The sequence below is a fragment of the Schistocerca nitens genome, chromosome 4 (assembly GCF_023898315.1).
Source record: "Schistocerca nitens isolate TAMUIC-IGC-003100 chromosome 4, iqSchNite1.1, whole genome shotgun sequence".
Taxonomy (NCBI): Eukaryota; Metazoa; Arthropoda; class Insecta; order Orthoptera; family Acrididae; genus Schistocerca; species Schistocerca nitens.
Genome location: NC_064617.1, coordinates 584,364,748 through 584,384,363, shown reverse-complemented (window position 1 = coordinate 584,384,363; position 19,616 = coordinate 584,364,748).

Below are 19,616 nucleotides of genomic sequence, written 5' to 3'. Positions count from 1 at the left end.
TAAACTTAGTAATAATTCATGTATGGGTATTCTGCATTCCGAGCGTGTGGAATATACAATGAATAATTCATTTATTGATTATGTGGGTTCCCTTTCCTGTAATCGTTGTTTACTGGCTGTTGTGTATGCCTTCTTCAGGTTTCTTTGATTGATTCCTAGTAGGAGGGTTACACCCTCTCTCACCAATCATCCCATAACTAACATGTTTTCTCTCTTTGGGCCCCATGAGACTCTGGGTAGTGACTACACCCTCGTCTTAACTCCAGAGAATTTAAACGTTTTTGATTTAGCCAGGCTATTAAGGGGAGCAGGATATCAAACGGGCCGACTTGGAGCAGAGAGGCACCACAGGACGTTTTAATTTCCACTGTGTATAATTTTACAAATAAATTCACAAACCTTTGTCAGCAAGACCCGAAAGGATTCAGGATTCACACTCATAGCAGTGGAAGTTCAAAAACATAACAAAATAATTTTTTCTTACATCTGAAATTTCATCATTTTTTCACTTACTATTGGCTGCATTTGTTGCTATAGGTACACCTTTCTTCATAAGTAAGAGAGATTCTTCAATGTATTTAGCGCAGCATGCAAACCGTACTTAGGGTGTATGAAACTGTAGAATTTATTTAATTTATGAAAAAAATGAATGAGCAGTCACATTTTGAACTTAATGTTAAGAAAAAACTAAAATTTTCTAATTAATTATCTAAATTTTTACGACAGTTTTTAATAGATTTTAATAGATTTGGAAAATTCTACAGTTTCATACACCTGTAAGTATTGTTTGTATACTGTGCGAAATTCATCGAAAAATCTCTCGTCCCTATAGCAAGAAATGCAGCAATAGTACGTGAAAAAATGATGAAATTTTACATGTAAAAATTATTTTGTTATGTTATGTTATGTTTGTTATGTTTTGTTATTCCTGGCCATGCTGACAAAGTTTTATCAATTTATTTGTAAAAGTATGCACAGTGGTAATTAAAATGTCCTTTGGCACCTCTGTTGCTCCAAGTCAGCCCGTTTGTTGTCCTACCCCCCCCCCCCCCCCCCCCTTAAGCACATTACTACGACCCCATGCAACTCCAAGTCTCCCTTTGCTGAAAGAGTGAATTGGAATGAGAAAGACTGCTCTGAGTATCTATCATGTTAAAGCTCAGACTAAGTGTGATTAAACTAGCGCATGTATTAAACTATCATTTAATTCTGCTTATTATGAGGTCTCCAAAGAGGTTCCAGGCGTTCTCATGCTTACTTTTCCACTTAATTCTCTTCTTTCAAACTTATGCTATATGAAAGATCTATTGCCTGAGCCTATTACTCCAGAAGTCAGTAAGCAAAATTGGAGTAGAGCTAGGAGGAACATCCAGTTAGCACAACGTCGTCAACAGAAGCGATATAACCAAAGAGGGCAACCCTTTCGGGCGAGCGTAGGGGATAAAGTGTTTTTACGCAAATTTAGTGTTGGTGGGGAGCAATCTAGGGTAATGAATAAAAAATTTGCACCTCGATTTATAGGGCCTTGTTTCAAATGGCTCTTAGCACTATGCGACTTAACTTCTGAGGTCATCAGTCGCCTAGAACTTAGAACTAATTAAACCTAACTAACATAAGGAAATCACACACATCCATGCCCGAGGCAGGATTCGAACCTGCGACCGTAGCGGTCGCTTGGTTCCAGACTGTAGCGCCTAGAACCGCACGACCACTCCGGCCGGTTATAGGGCCGTGTTCCATCGTCAGGATGTTGGGGCAGGTCAACGTATTGGTCTGTGATATGGTTACAAGCCAAACATTTAATTTTCATCTTTGTCAGGTGAAATAAGCTAGTTACCTTCTTTCTTTCTCTGTTACAGCAGGAAGATGGGGCTTGTTTTCCGCTTGAGTGGGGGAGATTGAGCCATGATGGCTCGAATCGAATCTTTTGCTCGTTTCTGGCGCTACAGTCTGGAACCGCGCGACCACTACGGTCGCAGGTTAGAATCCTGCCTCGGGCATGGATGTGTGTGTTGTCCTTAGGTTAGTTAGATTTAAGTAGTTCTGAGTTCTAGGGGACTTATGACCTCAGCAGTTGAGTCCCATAGTGCTCAGGGCCATTTGAACCATTTTTTTTTTTGCTCGTTTATTTGTCTGATTTACTGGCATCTCATTAGGTTGTATGATTGTAGTGTAGTGTTTCTGGACTTATCGTTGCGTACGGAAACGTGAAGGAAAAGTCCTGCACGCCAGCCAGGAGTTAGTTAGAGCCGAGTCCTGGAGTACGATGCAACTTGGCAGCGCCCATCTCTTTGGAAAACAGACTCTGAGCGCCGAGAGAACCAGTGTGTGACTTGGAGGAATCGCCGCCGTTGTCGGTATTGGTAGTCGTCTTAGATTCTATTCGGTTACTGTAAGTGCGGATTTGGCTGTCCGTTTGTTGAGTGAAATATTAAGTGTTCGGACTTCTTGTGCATCGGTGAGTATTATTTACCTATCCGCTCACTCGGTTCCTGCTTTGCCTGGGTCTCTGAGATATGTTGCACTTTAATTTTACGGAGCAGTTACCACACAGTTTGTTCGGAGTGCACTGGTGAATACTTAGTTTACTTGATGTGATTTTTGGGAATTATGAGGCGTAAAACTAGAAGATTTATTAGTACTTAGGGACAGTTTATAATTTTAAGCACTGGCAGAGAACAAGTTACTCTCTCACCTATTTTCCGCATATTTAAAATTGTTAAACATTTTATTAAAACCTGACGCAACTTGAGCGAGGCTCTAGAAAGTTAACGGCCTGAGCAGACATTGATGCAGCCAAGTAAGGTGTTAAAAAGATGAGGTGTTATTATGGTTCTTAGCTAGAAGAAACGGTATGTTGGGAGTTCAAATGGCTCTGAACACCATGGGAGTTAGCATCTGAGGTCATCAGTCCCCTAGAACAGAACTACTTAAACCTAACTAACCTAAGAACATGACACACAGCCGGCCTGTGTGGCCGTGCAGTTCTAGGCGCTTCAGTCTGGAACCGCGTGACCGCTACGGTCGCAGGTTCGAATCCTGCCTCGGGCATGGATGTGTGTGATATCCTTAGGTTGGTTAGGTTTAAGTAGTTCTAAGTCTAGGGGACTAATGACCTCAGATATTAAGTCCCATAGTGATTAGAGCCATTTGAAACAACATCACACACATCTATGCCCAAGGCAGGATTGGAGCCTGCGACCATAGCAGTAGCACGGATCCGGACTGAAGCGCCTAGAACCGCTCGGCCACAGCAGCCGACTGTTTGGATTTTAAAGCAATTGGCGGCGAGCCTATCCCTCGTCAACCGAAGCCTGGGCTTGGGGCGACAGTCTGCAGGAACGTGTCTACTCAGTGGAGTCGTAAACTGAGCATTGTGTGCAGAGCCACACGTAATAAATCTATACTGCAAATAGACCTATGAACCACTTCCATTGGCTGCCTTGATTGTATAAGAAACCTTGGTGTCTGAGAAATGTTTAGAGGTAGAATCTTTATTATACATCAAAGCTAGGACTAACAAGCTCCTAGTCACAGGCGATTTAGATAAAGATCTTTAAGGTTGTATCTATATGCTTGTTGCAATGGGAGGTGACATTACTTCGGAGAAAATCATCTTCCCTTCCATGAAAACTTAAGAAAACCAGTAATTTGCGGTTTCCTTTTTTTTCCAGAGACGTGGAATCGTAACTCTTGCCCTGGTTCGACATGAATTTGTGCTGTTGTATGGGAAGGGGAGATTTACCGCCTCTAGAGCCCTGTGATTGGCTCAAGATGGCGTGAAGGCGGTGTTGTTCGTGCACTTTGCGTGAAAGCGGATTTTGTTTTCGGAAGAGGTGCGAAGCACTCAGGTGCTGGACTTTGGTTAGGTCAGAGCAGTTCTGGTCGAAGCTCTGGCATGTGTGGTTGGTGCTTCGGATCTGTCCTGAGACTAACTTCACTTGTGAAGAGTTTGAACTGGCGAGCCTGTGGTGAAGGTCTTACTGCACTGACAGTGTGACTTTAAATGTCTCAGAGTGCTCATTTGCCTAGGGCACACTTATTCGTTTTTGGTTTAGGAGTTTTGAAGTTTGGTATCCTTGTGCGCTCTGTCGTATAAATGAGCCAAATTGGTCCTTAGTACGACCAGAAAATGGGTGTGTCACACACTGAAATCTACGATGATTTCACGTCTCTTATAGAGAGTAAATTGCTATCCATCTGCCTGATCGCTAGACCGTGAGATATTTGCATTTCTTTTGTGGCCGCGATCGATTCACAGGTGCTGCTTCGTGTCTCACCTCCACCGCTCACATCTCGCAAGTTGCCAGTTAGAGCGCCTCATGAAGCAAACAGAGTAACGTACTGTCACTCTGGCATTTTCAGGGAATACAGATCTCAATCGCTACTTGTTCTCAGCTGCACTTGTGTAGTGAAACTACAGTAGATTTGATCTACCAAAGTCTGCTCAGCGTCAGCGTCAGATCAATTCAGATTGCGTTATCCACATTTTTAGGGCCAGAGTACTTAACACACTTCTGCCATCAAGGATCTTTCTCAATTGTAGTCTTAAACCACCTTAGTTGTTATCGGTACTAAATCAATAATTTGTTTAGCATAATTATGTCTGGTTTGATAAAATAAATGTTGTTATAATATGTTACTTTATTCTCAATCATTTATATATTCCCCACAGGGTTATCTTTCAGTGTGGGGACCTTGCCAGAATTTCGCATTGATAGCACCTTCTGTGACCGTCAGATCTCATTGACTAGCATAGTCTTTCAATCTGACGTCTCTTGAGCAGAATTTTGAATTGATGGCACCTTCCGTGACCCCAAGATCGTAGATGCTGTTGCATAATTAAGTTTCTGTTCCCCGAGTTTAATATGGTGCACTTGGTAGGACAGATTCGCGATCCTGGCACCTAGACATAGTACTAATATATAAGTACAGTATGTGGTATTTTCATGTTTTGGTTGTTGCTTCTGTGTCACTTGATTGTTTGTTTCTGACAGCGATCGGCGTTGTTCTGATTTGTTAGGATAGACTGAGATTTTCGTTTGTGAGCGTAGATAAGCGTGCTGTTATTTGAATTCGTTGTCACGAACTAGGAATCAGTAGCTCACGGGGGCGTTATTTAGAGTAGAATCTGTGTGGCACCGGAATGTGTAGTTTTTAAATTCGTTTGGGCCAAAATTAGAGTCATGCTTACAAGAAGCAAGGCATGTGTGCTATAGAGTAGCGAAAGTAATGGTGTTTTGTTAACCATGTGTCCTCGTCAGATTATTAGCGGTGACCAGGCAAGTATTACACAGGATTCTCAAGTAAAGCAGTTGCAGACAGGCAGAAATTTCGATCGTAGAACCTGAAGAGTATGACGACATGTCTCAGTCAGGTGACGAAAGTGAACGGGAGACCACAGCAGAAAGATATTAGGCGCTGCTGGTACGAGAAGCACCATCAGTGAGACTGGCAGACCAGAATCGCGAACAGTCGCAGAATGATAGAATCTCGTTCATCAAGTCCTGGAGGTGTTAGCGGTGGATCTCAGTTTGAGGCTGAAGCAATTCATGCAAGAGACAGAAAGGAAGAGACAAGAGGCAGAGGAAAATAGAGAGGAGGAAGAGGAGGAAAGACACAAATTTGTCATAAGAACGGTCACAGGCGGTTTAGGCAGAATAAAGAAAGAGATTATCAGAAATCCAGGAAGAGCTAGAAAGCATCAAATAAACGACAGCAGATACGCTTGAGGTCGCGGACCAGGCGAAGCGCGATGACAAAACAGCTCGATTGGTAGCGTAGGTAGCACGAAAGGACGCATCAGTGGCCCAAGAACAAGTTAAAGTGGAAAAAATGAGTGAGGCGGCGAAGCGATTCCAACAAATAGAAATAAAACTGACAGGAATCTCTTAAGTTAAAGGTCTGCAGATCCGAGTCCTCGAGCAGAAAAACGAGTTGGCAAAGAACGATCGGCAGGCATATGAGCGCGTCGCACAATTGCAAACTCAATCTCGTCCGGTACAGGGGCATCTAGAGCATCACAGTAGTGAAGTAAATGTTTTGCGCGTCTCTGAACCGCTATATGAGGACACTCCGCCTGCACGTAGGCGAATGCAGCTGGAATATGCTTCTGCCGCGGCGGATCGTGTAATAGAAAATGCTCCGTCGAGCCCGAAAACAGTTGTACACGTCTACGGACGTAAGAAACGTTATTACATAATGTGATAACACGAGGGGATATCATAACAGTGCACGAGGATCGTTGGGACACGGACACATGGACTCATGCGCTGCAGACGAGAAGGAAAATTGGTACGGCGGGTACGTCGAACCTTTCGACCAAAAACTTTTCTTGGAGATCCATAATTTCCAAGTCTACAAGGAGGCAAACAACCCATTATATCCAGAGACTTGGATGACACAGTACAATCAGGGCTATCAGAATCTTGGCCACTGAAGTACAAGCTCCGGTTTATCTGTGGTTCCTTAGAATTGTCAATTGCAGAACATATGCGTGGAGTTGCGGAGTGTTGTCGCTGCTACCAAGAATTTAAGGACGCATCCATTAACACATATTGGTCGCAAGACAAACAGGAGAGGAAAAAAACAGGAGATCATGTTAGAAAAGGACTTAAAAGCGTCAGGATTTCGCAGACCTGAAAATTCTGCGAATCTCTGGGCAAGAAGAACCGATTCTTGGATCAACGTACAGTCCCAAGGAAATTATAAGGCACCGCTACATTAAGTTACCTTTACGTTACCAGCAACTGCTCATCGGTAGATGCAGCGATTCAATCGAAACTTTCAACGGGGCGCTGTGCGAACTCGAGTACGTGAATAAAATTCACAACTCGTGTATAAGAAGTAGAAATAATGACCGTAACTGGCCAGATTTGCCAGAGAGAAATGACGATGGACGAAATGGGAGAAAACATCGATCGAATCGAAACCAAAATTCAAACTTCAATGTGAATAACTAACCATCATGGGAAAATAGAAGAACACGAGGAAATTATAATCATAACAACAACTACTACTACCGACGAAACGGAAACTGGAGAGAGCAACGGAACTCGAACCAGGACCAACATGATTCTAGGGGCCAACATCAAAGCAATAGCAGGACAGACAACAGTCAAGGTCAATGGAAAGACCAAGATAGCGAATATGTGGAATTGAGGCCAACTAACCCATCGCAGGGATCACGCAGAGAAAATACGAACAGGAATTGATACACAGCCGCTGAGGTCGCAGCTCAAAACAATGTCGAGGAAACTGTCGGAACGAGCGATATTAACATGTTGGAGCACTAATATACAAGAGAACTGCAACGGATGGAGGAGGTGCAGTATGTAAATAGTCTCCACGGATGAACTGTTTAACATAATATAATACTGATATTGTGTTGCTTAGCAAAATTTTCCATTTGTTCAATTTCGGTGTTATTTTGATTTTTTGTCATTTCCGTTAGTTTTCAGCTTAAGTCCTTGTTGAACGTCTTCAAATGAATTACGTATTTGTGACATCTTCACCCAAATATTCACTGGCTGGTGGAAGACTGAATTAAAATTCCGTTGCCAGTTATATGTCATCACCAATTCTCACTTTTTGTGGTACACCTAACCAGGCACGTTGCAATACTGAGTACACAGAACAACTGAGTACAGCTATTATTTCTTTGGACCCAATTATTGTTGTCCGATTTCCGCAATTAAGCATTGTGTTCTGTCATAGCATTCTCGTAGAAGAGCTTTCACAATCATCAGCATGGTCCATGAAATTGTTCTGTTTACTTTCAGTGTTTTCTTATACACTGCCCAAGGGACGGATGTACAACACTTTAGGTTTTTCGTGGTGTCAAGACCGTAAATCGTGCCGTAGAGCATGTGCGTCTCGCCTTTCGGATGTGTTTTGTATGGTGTTAGCGGTCCACGCTTGGGGCGCGAGTCGACGCTAGGACTCAGTGTGTTATGAGTGCGTGAGTCTCGATTTTTGGATGTGTTTCGTGTGGCGTTTGCGGTCCACGCTTTGGCTGGGTGTCGATATTAAGAGTGTGCTATGAGCACGTAAGTCACGATCTTCAGATGTGTTTCGTATGGAGTTAGCAGTCCACGCTTTGGGCACGTGTCGACGCTAAGACTCTGGGTGTTAGGAGCCATCGCCTGTCACACGATGTAGCCTGTCTTGTCGTGGAATTTTGCCAGCGCCATGTGAGCTCCGTCGGCGAAATATTATCCTTAGGGTAGTAGCATGGACAAGTGCAATTCACGTTAGATTGGCTAACCACAAACCCGGAAATAAAAAGTAGAAAAGAAGTGATGAACCATGGATGAGACTTATATGAAGAGAAAATATATGCATATATGTAATGCTGATGCTTTTGTTTCATTTCAGCAGCAGCTATCCTGACAGAGGAGACTGGAGGCATCGTTGTGCCATGAAAAATTATGTGTACAAAATAATAAAATGCCACTTCAAATATTTTTAGGCAAATCACCAACACCTGAGTGAGTACACACACTTGCTGACCACTTCAGCGTCAGCAGACAACACCGCCAGACATCGAAAAATAAAAGATGAGTATACAAGGTGTAAAATGCACGAAATTTCGCTTCGGTAGTATTAGCAGAGGCGTAGGGTAGTGCAATAAGTTAGTATTTAGTATTGGGAGAAGTGTGCACGTTTAGTGGAGCCATAGACGTATCGCCAGGGTAAAATGAGGGTGCATGACAAGAGTGGAACTAACCACAAACTAACAAAGACACGTGCAAAATGGCTCTGAGCACTATGGGACTTAACATCTGTGGTCATCAGTCCCCTAGAACTTAGAACTACTTAAACCTAACTAACCTAAGAACATAACACACATCCATGCCCGAGGCAGGATTCGAACCTGCGACCGTAGCGGTCGTGCGGCTCCGGACTGAGCGCCTAGAACCGCTAGACCACCGCGGCTGGCTAAGACACGTGCACACACAAACAAAGACACCTCACCCACCATAATATACCTCCATACAGAGTTAACAGGGCCCTGCAGCCATTAAGTTTATTTTTGGGTTTGCGTCCTTAGTAATAACTAAATAAATAAATATATTAAGTAAAACAAAAAATATATTCAGTATTATTTAGTTTTTCTCTAAATTTATTATATAGATGTAATGACATTTGTGAGACAATATGGCACCTGATCACACTTGAGGATCGTGAAGAGTCCGGAACCAACATGACAGACTGGACGTCATGGTCCACACAAGCCAGCGAGGTGTGAAGGAAGTGGGCAGCGGGGGACCGGACCGCCCACTGCGACCCGCCACTGCCAGCTGACAGTCCTGCGTCACGCAGTGCAGTTGTCTACCAGTACAGGCTATATGTCTCAAGCCAGCATAGACACGAGGACACCACCACGTGCCGACATCAACCCCCTAGCGGCCAACATCTCGCCAGGCTGCTAATCGAGGGACAAGCGAGTCACGAGGCATCACAGCCCATGTGCGCACTGAGCCTAACCGACTCAGTGGGGAGCTGAGTGTGATGTGTCCCATCGACAAGAGGCGAACTAATCCAATGTCCTACGCTGACAGGCGTGCAATCCAATGTAGAGGTGAACAGGAAGAGCAGGTCTGCTTTACATCCGACTAAAGCTGAATGGATTTTTATGCCTGGGGGTGAGCTACACGTCAAATGCAGCGCTGTCATCCCAGTCGCTGAAGGCTAACTGGTGCCTGCACTAGGATGACGCCAAGGGTCGAGATGCAGGCCAGAAGCTGTCAAAGATGCTGGTTGCTGTCCAGTCGCCAGATGCTGCCTTGAGACGAGAGGGAACGTCAGAGATACCTCCCGCCACTTCTGCCACATCATGCACTGAGTGAGAGGCTATTCCACTCTGACGCAAATTGCTGTTGTTGATTCCAACCAGTCACAGTTTGTGGCTGACTGCCATTTCCTCAATTCATGTTGGCTGTTGAGAGTTGAAAGCAATTTGCGGCCAGCCCATCCCTCAGGAAATCTTGCCAATCATGCCTACAGCCATACAGGATGGACAGGGCTGCCGTCATCGAGACAGGATTTCAGCAGAACAATGCCGAGCTGTGTTCTGTGGCGCCAGCCGAAGCCTGCGCTGGGGGAGACCGTCTGAAGGAACGTGTCTACACAGTGGAGTCATAAACTGGGCACCGCGTGGAGAGTCATGCGTAGTTAAAATTCACAAGTTTTCATGTTTGGCAACATTGCAAATAGACCTGTGAACCACTTCCATTGGCTGCCTTGATTTAATACGAAACTCAGGCATCTGAAAACATTTAGAGATAGAATCTTTATTACACCTCATAGCGGGGACGAACAAGCTCCAAAACACAGGTGATTCAGATAAAGATCTTTAAGATTGTATCTGTTTGCTTGTTGCCGTGGGAAACGACACGACTTCGGAGAAAATCATCTTCCCACTCCGCGAGAATTTAAGAAAACCAGTAATTGGCGCTTTCCTTTTCTTCCATAGGCGCAGGTTTCGTAACTCTTGCCCTGGTTCGACATGAGTTTGTGCTGTTGTATGGGAAGGGAAGATTTAGCGCATCTAGAGCCCTGTGATTGGCTCAAGATGGCGTGAAGGCGATGTCGTTCCCTCACTTTATGGGAAAAGGGAGTTTTTTTGGAAGAGATGCGAAGCACTCAGGTTCTGGACTTTGGTTTGGTAAGAGCACTTCTGGTCGAAGCTCTGGCATGTGTCTTTGGTGCTTCGGACCTGTCCTGAGACTGACTTCACTTGTGAGTAGTTTGGACTGGGGAGCCTGTGGTGAAGTTCTTACTGTATCGACAGTGTGACTTCAAACTTCTCGGAGTACTCATTTGCCGAGTTCACACTTATTCGTTTTGGCTTTACCAGTCTTGAAGTTTGGTGTCCTTGTGCGCTCTGTCTTATAAGTGAGCCAAATTGGTCCTTGGTACGACCAACGAACGTGTGTATCACATACTGAAAACTACCGTGATTTCAGGGCTCTGGTAGAGAATAAATTTCGGTCCATCTGCCTGATCGCTAGACCGCGAGATTTCTGCATTTATTTCGATGCCGCGATCGATTCAAAGGTGCCGCTTCACGTTTCACCTCCACCGCTCACATCTCGCAGGCTGGCAGTTACAGCGCCTCATGAAGTAAACAGGGTATTGTACTGGCTCTTAACACTATGGGACTTAACGTCTGAGGTCATCAGTCCCCTAGAACTTAGAACTACTCAAACCTAACTAACCTAAGGACATCACACACATCCATGCCCGAGGCAGGATTCGAACCTGCGACCGTAGCGGTCGCGCGGTTCCAGACTATAGCGCCTAGAACCGCTCGTCCACCCCGACCGGCTCAGCTTGTTGTGAGCTTAAAATTGAGTCAGCTATACCCATATATAATACGCTATCATCAGAGTTCAGCAGTAAGCAGAACATCCTTTTGCCTGGAGACCATTCCTCCACTTGCCAAATGCTGGTCCTACTCTTCTCTTTCCCCATCCTCTGATGTGCAGCAACATAGGAACAGGAATCATTAATTGCTCTGTCTCCTCATTTCGAAAGAGCCGAAGCCCCCTCATGTGAACATACAATAAAAGAAACTGTGACGCAAAACAACAATAATTGATGTAACAAGGGTACTCCGCCCTTAGTTTCTACGCAATAACATATACTGCACAGCAAATGAATCCTTCAAATCCTACCTCTAACATAACTATACCTTAATTAAAGTTGCAATGTCCCAGAACAATTCCACTCACTACTTATGCAAAACAAAATTTTCTGATGCACTACACCCTACCTTCCCTTAATCCGTATGGTATTTTTCAAATAGATGGCGCAACATCCTTTTTGCCCTCGTTATTCCTATTTTTCTTTGCTGTTTTCGTAACAATCGCTGCTGATACTTTAATCAATGAATCTGAAGCCCCTTGAAACGCTCACAGTCATGTGAAATGTGCTGTAGTTGTTCGTGTTTGCAGTAGTACCTAATCCTTAGTTTCCGAACTAGTAACACTTGATACAATGGTTTCACGAAGTACCAGAATATGTTAACACTTACATGGACAGCAAACTTCAACACCGCTTGTTCACCATAGTCTGTGCCACTGTAGTTGCTTGTTGGTTCAGATTTGCGATCATTGCATTATATCACGAGAAATGACCAATAATATTAGAACGTAATGGTTTCTCGCTGGTGTCTGGATAAAACATCCTAAAATATCCATTCCTATCGTTTCAGAAATTTGGTTTATTGTAACTACAGTCTTCGATCAAAATGTTTATTTGTAATCAGGTTATTTATTTTGGTTGCTTGTGACCATCCTGAAACCTGAGTAAAACCGTGTTACATTACTTGTAATGGTGCAGTTAAAATTATTAGCCATTTAGGCTTCGTCAAACAATATAAGGGCCAGCCACAGTGCTTACAGAGAGTGTGGGTAGAAAGAACCCCAAACAGTCTGGTTGGGTGCCCCAAAGATGTAATCAGTTTGTTTTAAGTGTTGTCCAGTCACTTCGGCGAAGTAAATGAGGAAGTACGTAAGATAGAACACACAATATCTCAGTAAGACATCTGCCGTATTGGGTCTCCCTACCTCGCATAAAGCAGCTGAAAATCGCAATAGACGAAATGCTGAGGCAGGGAGTCATTTGGCCATTTAGGTCAAAATATTCTTTTCTCTTTTTTGTTGTTCCCAAGATCCAAGGTAACATATGTCCTCTGGTGGGCTACCAAATATTAAGTAAAAAGATAATTCCTCAGTCGATATCGGTACCCAGTTCGCACACCTGTTTCGGATGGTTTCAAAAGAAATGACGTTTACTAATCTCGACGTGAATCAGGCTTATTAACATTTTCCTCTACCTGAAGAACCGAAACCTCTAACGGCTTTTACCACCAACTGGAAACCCATGAACACAACAGGATTCCATTAAGGTTGTCGACAAGGGCTGTGGTGAAGTCCAATATTTTAAAGAAGGTTTTTTTCTGATCTTAAGTTCCATTGTGTTTATTACTACGTGGACAACCTGGTAATCTTCTGCTGAAGTTCCAGTGAACATGTGAAACTTGTTCGAGAAATACTAGAGCGTCTTCACAAGGCTGGGATCACTGTCAAACCATCAAAGGTGAAGTTTGTGCAATCCGAAATATCAGTTTTGGGGCACTTCGTTTCAGCTAATGGTGTCAGGCTCGATCAGAGTTACACAAAAGCTGTTCGATCAGTCCCACCTGAAAAGAATATGATAACAGTAGCATAGTTTGTAGGCATGGTCAATTTTTTCGAAAAATTTATTTGTAATTTTTCCCAGCTCGTGATACTTCGCAAGAAGCAACATTCCAAAGTTTGAAAACTGCTTTGGGCCGGGCGCCAGTGCTGGCAGTGCCTGACTTCAATAAGGAGTTCATAATTAAAACAGATGTATCAGTGTCACGGCATGCGAGGATGCTTTTGAGGAGGATAATGGTGTAAGACGTCCTATTGTTTTCATATCATGAACCACCTCGCCCTTCGTAGTGAACCACCTCGCCCCTGTATATGAAGTAGAGACCCTGGCTGTTTTATATGCCACTGAAAAATTCTAAATCTATTTGTAACATTGTGCTCTTGTGTTCGACAACCAAGCCCTTACTTGCGTTTTGGCTGGATCAAGGCATACTATACATTGGAAGTGTGTAGGTGTGAAGTTAGTCTCTCTGCCTTTCAGTTAAGGTTTTATAGTATTTATTGTATTCTATTGTATGTGAACCGAAGGCCTAGAATCGGTGGAAAGGCTCCGTCCCCACCACAGCCGCAGTGGTCCAAAACTCCTCGATGACTACCGCAGTGCACTTCACCCCTCCGCCGCCCCATACCGAACCACTCTTTCAGGGTTATTGTGCGGTTCGACCCCCGGTGCCCCCCCCCCCCCCCCAGGGAACGTCTCACACCAAACGAGTGCAACCCCTTAACCCCTATGTTTGTGTGGTAGAGTAATGGTGGTGTACGCGTACGTGGAGAACTTGTTTGCGCAGCAATCGCCGACGTAGTGTAGCTGAGGCAGAATAAGGGGAACCAGCATGCATTCGCCGAGGCAGAAGGAAAACCGCCTAAAAACCATCCACAGACTGGCCGGCTCACTGGACCTCGACATAAGTCTGCCGGAAGAATTCGTGCCGGGGGCCGGAGGCCAGGTGCTCCTTCCAACTCCGGAAAGCCGTGCGTTTGACTGCACGCCTAACCGCAGTTTAATGTTAAGCAAATTTCGGGACAGTGACAGCCTTGTGATTTATCGATTAAGTGAATTGGTGTATGAAGCTAAGGAGCTGTAAGTACAGGATCATATGGCTTGTCCTATTCTGAGTTGTTGTACGCTTCTGGGTGAAGCAGGATGCTGATCTGGAGTTAGGTCACCTGAAGGAGTGAATCAAGAGGGGAATTCGTTAAACCATATTTTCTAAAAGGTTACATCCTGTGTTGTACCACACAATGTAGCTGCAGGGATGAAATAGTTTTACCGAAAGGAACACGATATATAGAAGGGAATGGACAAGGAAACTAAGAGATTAGTTCTCAGCTGTAAGATGTATGCCGTAAGCAAACCAGTGATTAAAATTTGGCGTAAATTTTAGTCATCAGAGGTAGTAAATCTGCCAACGGAGGGAACTATGTCGGTTACCACATTTATGAGAGTAGAACCGGCACACACTTGTGGGCTTGGATGTATTTACATGTTTTTGTTGGTTAACTGCAAGGCGAGGTACTACCTCAGGTATTACCATCAGAACTGTACAATAAAAATTTGGCATGTTTTGTCCCTGTAGGGTGCTGGTTACGAATAATGGAACAAACTTCCCTTCAACAATCTTCTCTATCTTCTCTTTCAATGGAGGTATTAGCCATAGCATGACTATGGCATATTATCTTAATCAGTCTTTCGACGAGTATATCAACCGTAACCTGCCTGTCGCGCTCACTGTCTTCCATAGTGTGAACCAGAACTGTTGTGATACCTCCCTGCCCCTCTCGGGATCTGCATGTAGTACTGCCATGCACGGGGCCATAGAGAGACATCAGCAGCTTCGTTGTTTGCCTTTAGAACAAAATTCTCCATTCTGCAATGTACGAACACTGAATGAGTTGCTTCCCAAGAAAGTTGACGCTGTGAAAATTCGGGATAACTGGAAGCACGTTCAGAGCAATTACGAACTCGCTCATGAGAAATCAGAACGCCGCTACCTTGCTGGGAAGAAGCCGACCTCCTTGAAGCCAGGTGACAGTGTTTGGGTTCAAAATTATACAGCAGTAAAGCAGAAGCAGGATAAGATAATAGGGAGACTCTGACCTATATTTGTGGGCCTGGTTCAGATCCTGCATTTTCTGACACTGGTCACATTGCTCGTCAGGAATCCACATTTGAGAAACTAAGCCTTTCAGGTGTGGAGTACACACCAGTGACCATAGATTGCCCAAATCTGTTGAGTGAGTGCTTATTTATGAAGTATTTCGTGTAAAGATTAGCGTGCTACTGTGCTAAGTGCTTTGTATCTTGACACTATCCATGTAATCAGCACGCGAGTGAGTAAGGAAGATTGCATCTAGAGGCAGTTTGTGATAGTGTTAATAGGATGATTCTGTGCTGTAACCCAAAGACTGATATATTTCGTGCACGTTTCAGCGTTCATTCCCTTTATCAAGGGGCTTTTTTTCTCTAAGGGGAGCAACATTGTGACGGTTCATTTCCGTCACCAGTACTCGCGGATTTATATTCCCGCCCAACGAGTGCAGCGCCGCACAAGTGCTGGGAGGACGCTTCCCGGACTGGATGACCACCGCTGCACCCCCAGCGGCAGAAGAATATTTCTGGTAGGTGGATCAACCTGGCAGTATCATTCAGACGAGGACACACTTGACTATCTTTCGGGTTCCGATGGCGAGTAGGCAGGTGTATTCTGTGAACAGGGCAGTACTTATTGAGAAGCTACTATATTGTGCATCAGAATAAAGTTGAAGTTGGTTTTGAATGGTCTGGATGAAGTTTCAATGTAACATACTGACTTACAGGTATTGTGTTGAATCAGAATATGAATGTATTACTCTCCACGTTTTGCGGTGTATGAGTAAGTTGAGTTAGAACATTTTATAATCCAGCTAGTGAAGCTGGTGTCAGTATCTGATACTTAGTATTTAGTTTCGAATATCATCGCTTGTTATGGCACATTGGTTCCTGATTTCATTTCTTGTTCGGCTGTTTTCAACTAATATTCTCCAGGTTGAGTTCTACTTAGAGGTTAAATATTTTTAGTAAGTTTGATGGGGGTAATAATGTTTTACTATTTTTAGAAAGTTCTTTAAATGGGTATTGCGTGGTTGGTGAACTTTTAAAATAATTCTTTGATGCAGTTGTAATGTCTGTTTGGGTGCTTTCTTAGTTATTAATAAACTATAAGATTAATCTGGTAGTCACTTCTCCTGGTAGGGAACTTGCATTTAAGACTGTTTTAAGGAAAAAGTAAATGTTAAATTATGATCGAACTGCTACGCTCATCTCTGAATCAGGTACCCCCATTCCTATGATCGTTACACATTTAGTTGGCTGCCACTGGCGTACCACCGCCCCACAAAAGCAGTGTGTAGGTACTTGCATTAAATTCAAATGTTTTCCACGTACTGAGGATGGTATGCTGAATTGTCCTTTTCCAACAAAGTAGAGAGAGAGCCTCCTCTTTGGGTGGTGTCGCTACGCATTCTTTCCTTTGAGTTCTGCAATGTGAGCTCCACAACAGCACCGCAATCACGTTTACATATTTTTGTTGCGTTATCGGAGGGAGCTGCAGAAACACATTTCGTCAGGCGTATCGGCCGGTGTGGGCGCCGCCCTGGCGGGGAGAGATAACATTAGCCGCCGCCGCAACCAGCGCCCCCCTAGTCCCCACACAAAGGGCACGCCGAGCTGCGCGCCCACGCGCGGCACGCTGCCCTGTCTCAGCCACTCCTTACATCTGTGTGTACATGAAAGACTTTGAGGGTCAGTTGCACGAGCTAGTAGTGAGCTAAAATTTATGAATGAAAGATGTTTAAGATTTAAGACCAAGAGTTACGATGTAAGGAAGAACAAAAGTGGTTGAAATGCAGTTGGACGATTGCTGTTTCCTCCACATGTAAACTTTCTGACGAACAGGATGAGTAGCAATATGCGGTTGTTTGCTGATGGTAATAAGTGTAACGGAAGATGGGCGCCGTTGAGGACTTTTGGAGGATGCGAGATAATTTAAGCATAGTTTCTAATTGGTGTGATGAATAGGAGCTACCTGTAAATGTGTGAAAATGTAAGTTAAAGCAGATGGTCTGGAATGTTTGAATACAGAATTGGTAGTGTGGCGCGGGCCGCAGTGGTCTCGCGGTTCTAGGCGCGCAGTCCGGAACCGTGCGACTGCTACGGTCGCAGGTTCGAATCCTGCCTCGGGCATGGATGTGTGTGATGTCCTTAGGTTAGTTAGGTTTAAGTAGATCTAAGTTCTAGGAGACTGATAACCACAGCAGTTGAGTCCCATAGTGCTCAGATCTATTTGAACCATTTGGTAGTGTGGCACTTGACACAGTCACGACAGTTAAATATACAACCGTCACTTTGCAAAGATATACTAAATGTAACGAGCATGCAAGGATTGGAGTGGGGGTGGTGAATGGTAGACTTTGGTTTATTGAGAGAATTCTACGAAAGTGTCGGTCATCTGTAAAGGATACCACCACTAGGACACTAACACGACCAATATCTCAGTACTGTCTGATTTTTTTGCGGAAAGACATCGAAGCAATTCGGAGGCGGACTGTTGCATTTGTTACCGGCAGTTTGGAAGAGCGCTCAGATATTACGGACATGCTTCAGGAAGTCAAATGGTGATCATCGGAGGGAAGGCGACATTGTTTTAGAGGAACGCCATTGAGATAATTTAAGGGACAGACATTTGAAGCTGACTGCAGAACGTTTCTACTGTCGCCATCATAGAGACCACGAAAATAAGGGAAATTACGGCTCGTACACGGGCTATTTGCTAGTGGAAGATGAAAGCAAATGATCTGTAGTGGCACAGGGTAGCTTTCGCCACGCATCATACGGCGCATTTGAAGTATGTATGTAGATAGAGATGTTAAGAAGAGGAAGAAAGTATGAAACCTTACAATAAATTTCGACACAGCCACATTTTGTGACACTAAGTGAGATACTGTTAATTAACCTATTAAAGCAACGAAATCATTCTGCAGACCCAACTTTAGGTGACTATTAGGACAGTAATTCGTCTGTTCATCTGTAAAGCACTGAAGGAGCTCAAGTAATTAGATCTGTACCTGAGTAACATAGCAATTCTTTGAAGTTTCACCAGATAAATGTTTCCTCCGTTAATAATAGCACTTTGTTTGTTCTGATTTGTGTGTGAGCTTCGAATCCCGACATCATACTCACTCAACTAACACTCTGCTGTGGCAGAGGAGTTAAAATGATTTCACGCTATATTTATATACTAAGCCATAAAGCTGGACAATAACCTTAAACGAGAACTGAACTTACATTAAAAATTACACAATAATGCACGAAATTTGTAGTAACTAACATAATGTATGACACTGCAAATCGACATGTTCGTCAGTACTCCACAAGCCAGCGTTCGGTGTGTATGGCGGATGGTAAAAAGGCAGGTTAGGACCTAACATCCCGCCTACGAAGAGGTCATTACAGCCAGAGCAGAGGCAGGCTTAGAGATGGATAGGTAGGGAATCAACCGTGACCTACACAGAGGGAGCAACACTGGATTTACCTCAAGCGATTTAGAGAAAGGACGGAAAAGCTCAGTCTGGCTGCCTGGACGGAGACTGAAGGCGTTGTCCTCCCGAATGTGAGTTCTGAGTCTTACCTCTGAGCCACTTGGGGCACATTTTTCATTGTATCAGTTTCTTACTCTTCCTATTTCATTTGCAAATGGTAAACGTCAAGAAAGATTGTCATTATCCCTACTCATACCCGAAACGTATCTAATATTAGCTCCAGGTTATTACGTGAAATATATTAGGGAGCGAGCTGTATATTCCTTGATTAAATCTGCGCAGTGGGCTCCTCGTGATGCAGCCAGTAGCGTCTACAAGTGATGGTCGTTCAGCACCTCTGTGATGCTCTCTCGCTTCATATGCTTGCCAAATACAGCATCCAAAGACCAGCACACCAAGTCTTCTGGTATTTTCTCCCTTGTTCACTTGACGATATTTCTCAATTCCATGTTGAAAGATTTTTCCATGCCGGTTTCATCTCTGTACGAACGTTACATTGAGAAACCGCTTTGCGATTTGTTTCCTTGAAGCGATTTCAAGAGACAGAAGTTAGTAAACGACTTTTCTTCAGTAACTGATCTGATATTAAAATATTTTTGGGTCTTTTAGCTATCCACGAAGTAAGAATTTGCTTTCTGGTTTCTTTGCTCGCTGCTCCCACTATTATTACAGTTGTTTCGATTACGTTAGTAATTTATTTTCAGTGCCACTATCGGGGGAAGAAGTATCGTTCTACTCATTTGATAAAGGTATATAATAATTTATAGCTCACTGGCCAAAGCAGTGATTTCAAAATTAACTTGAAACGGAAATATATATATATATATATATATA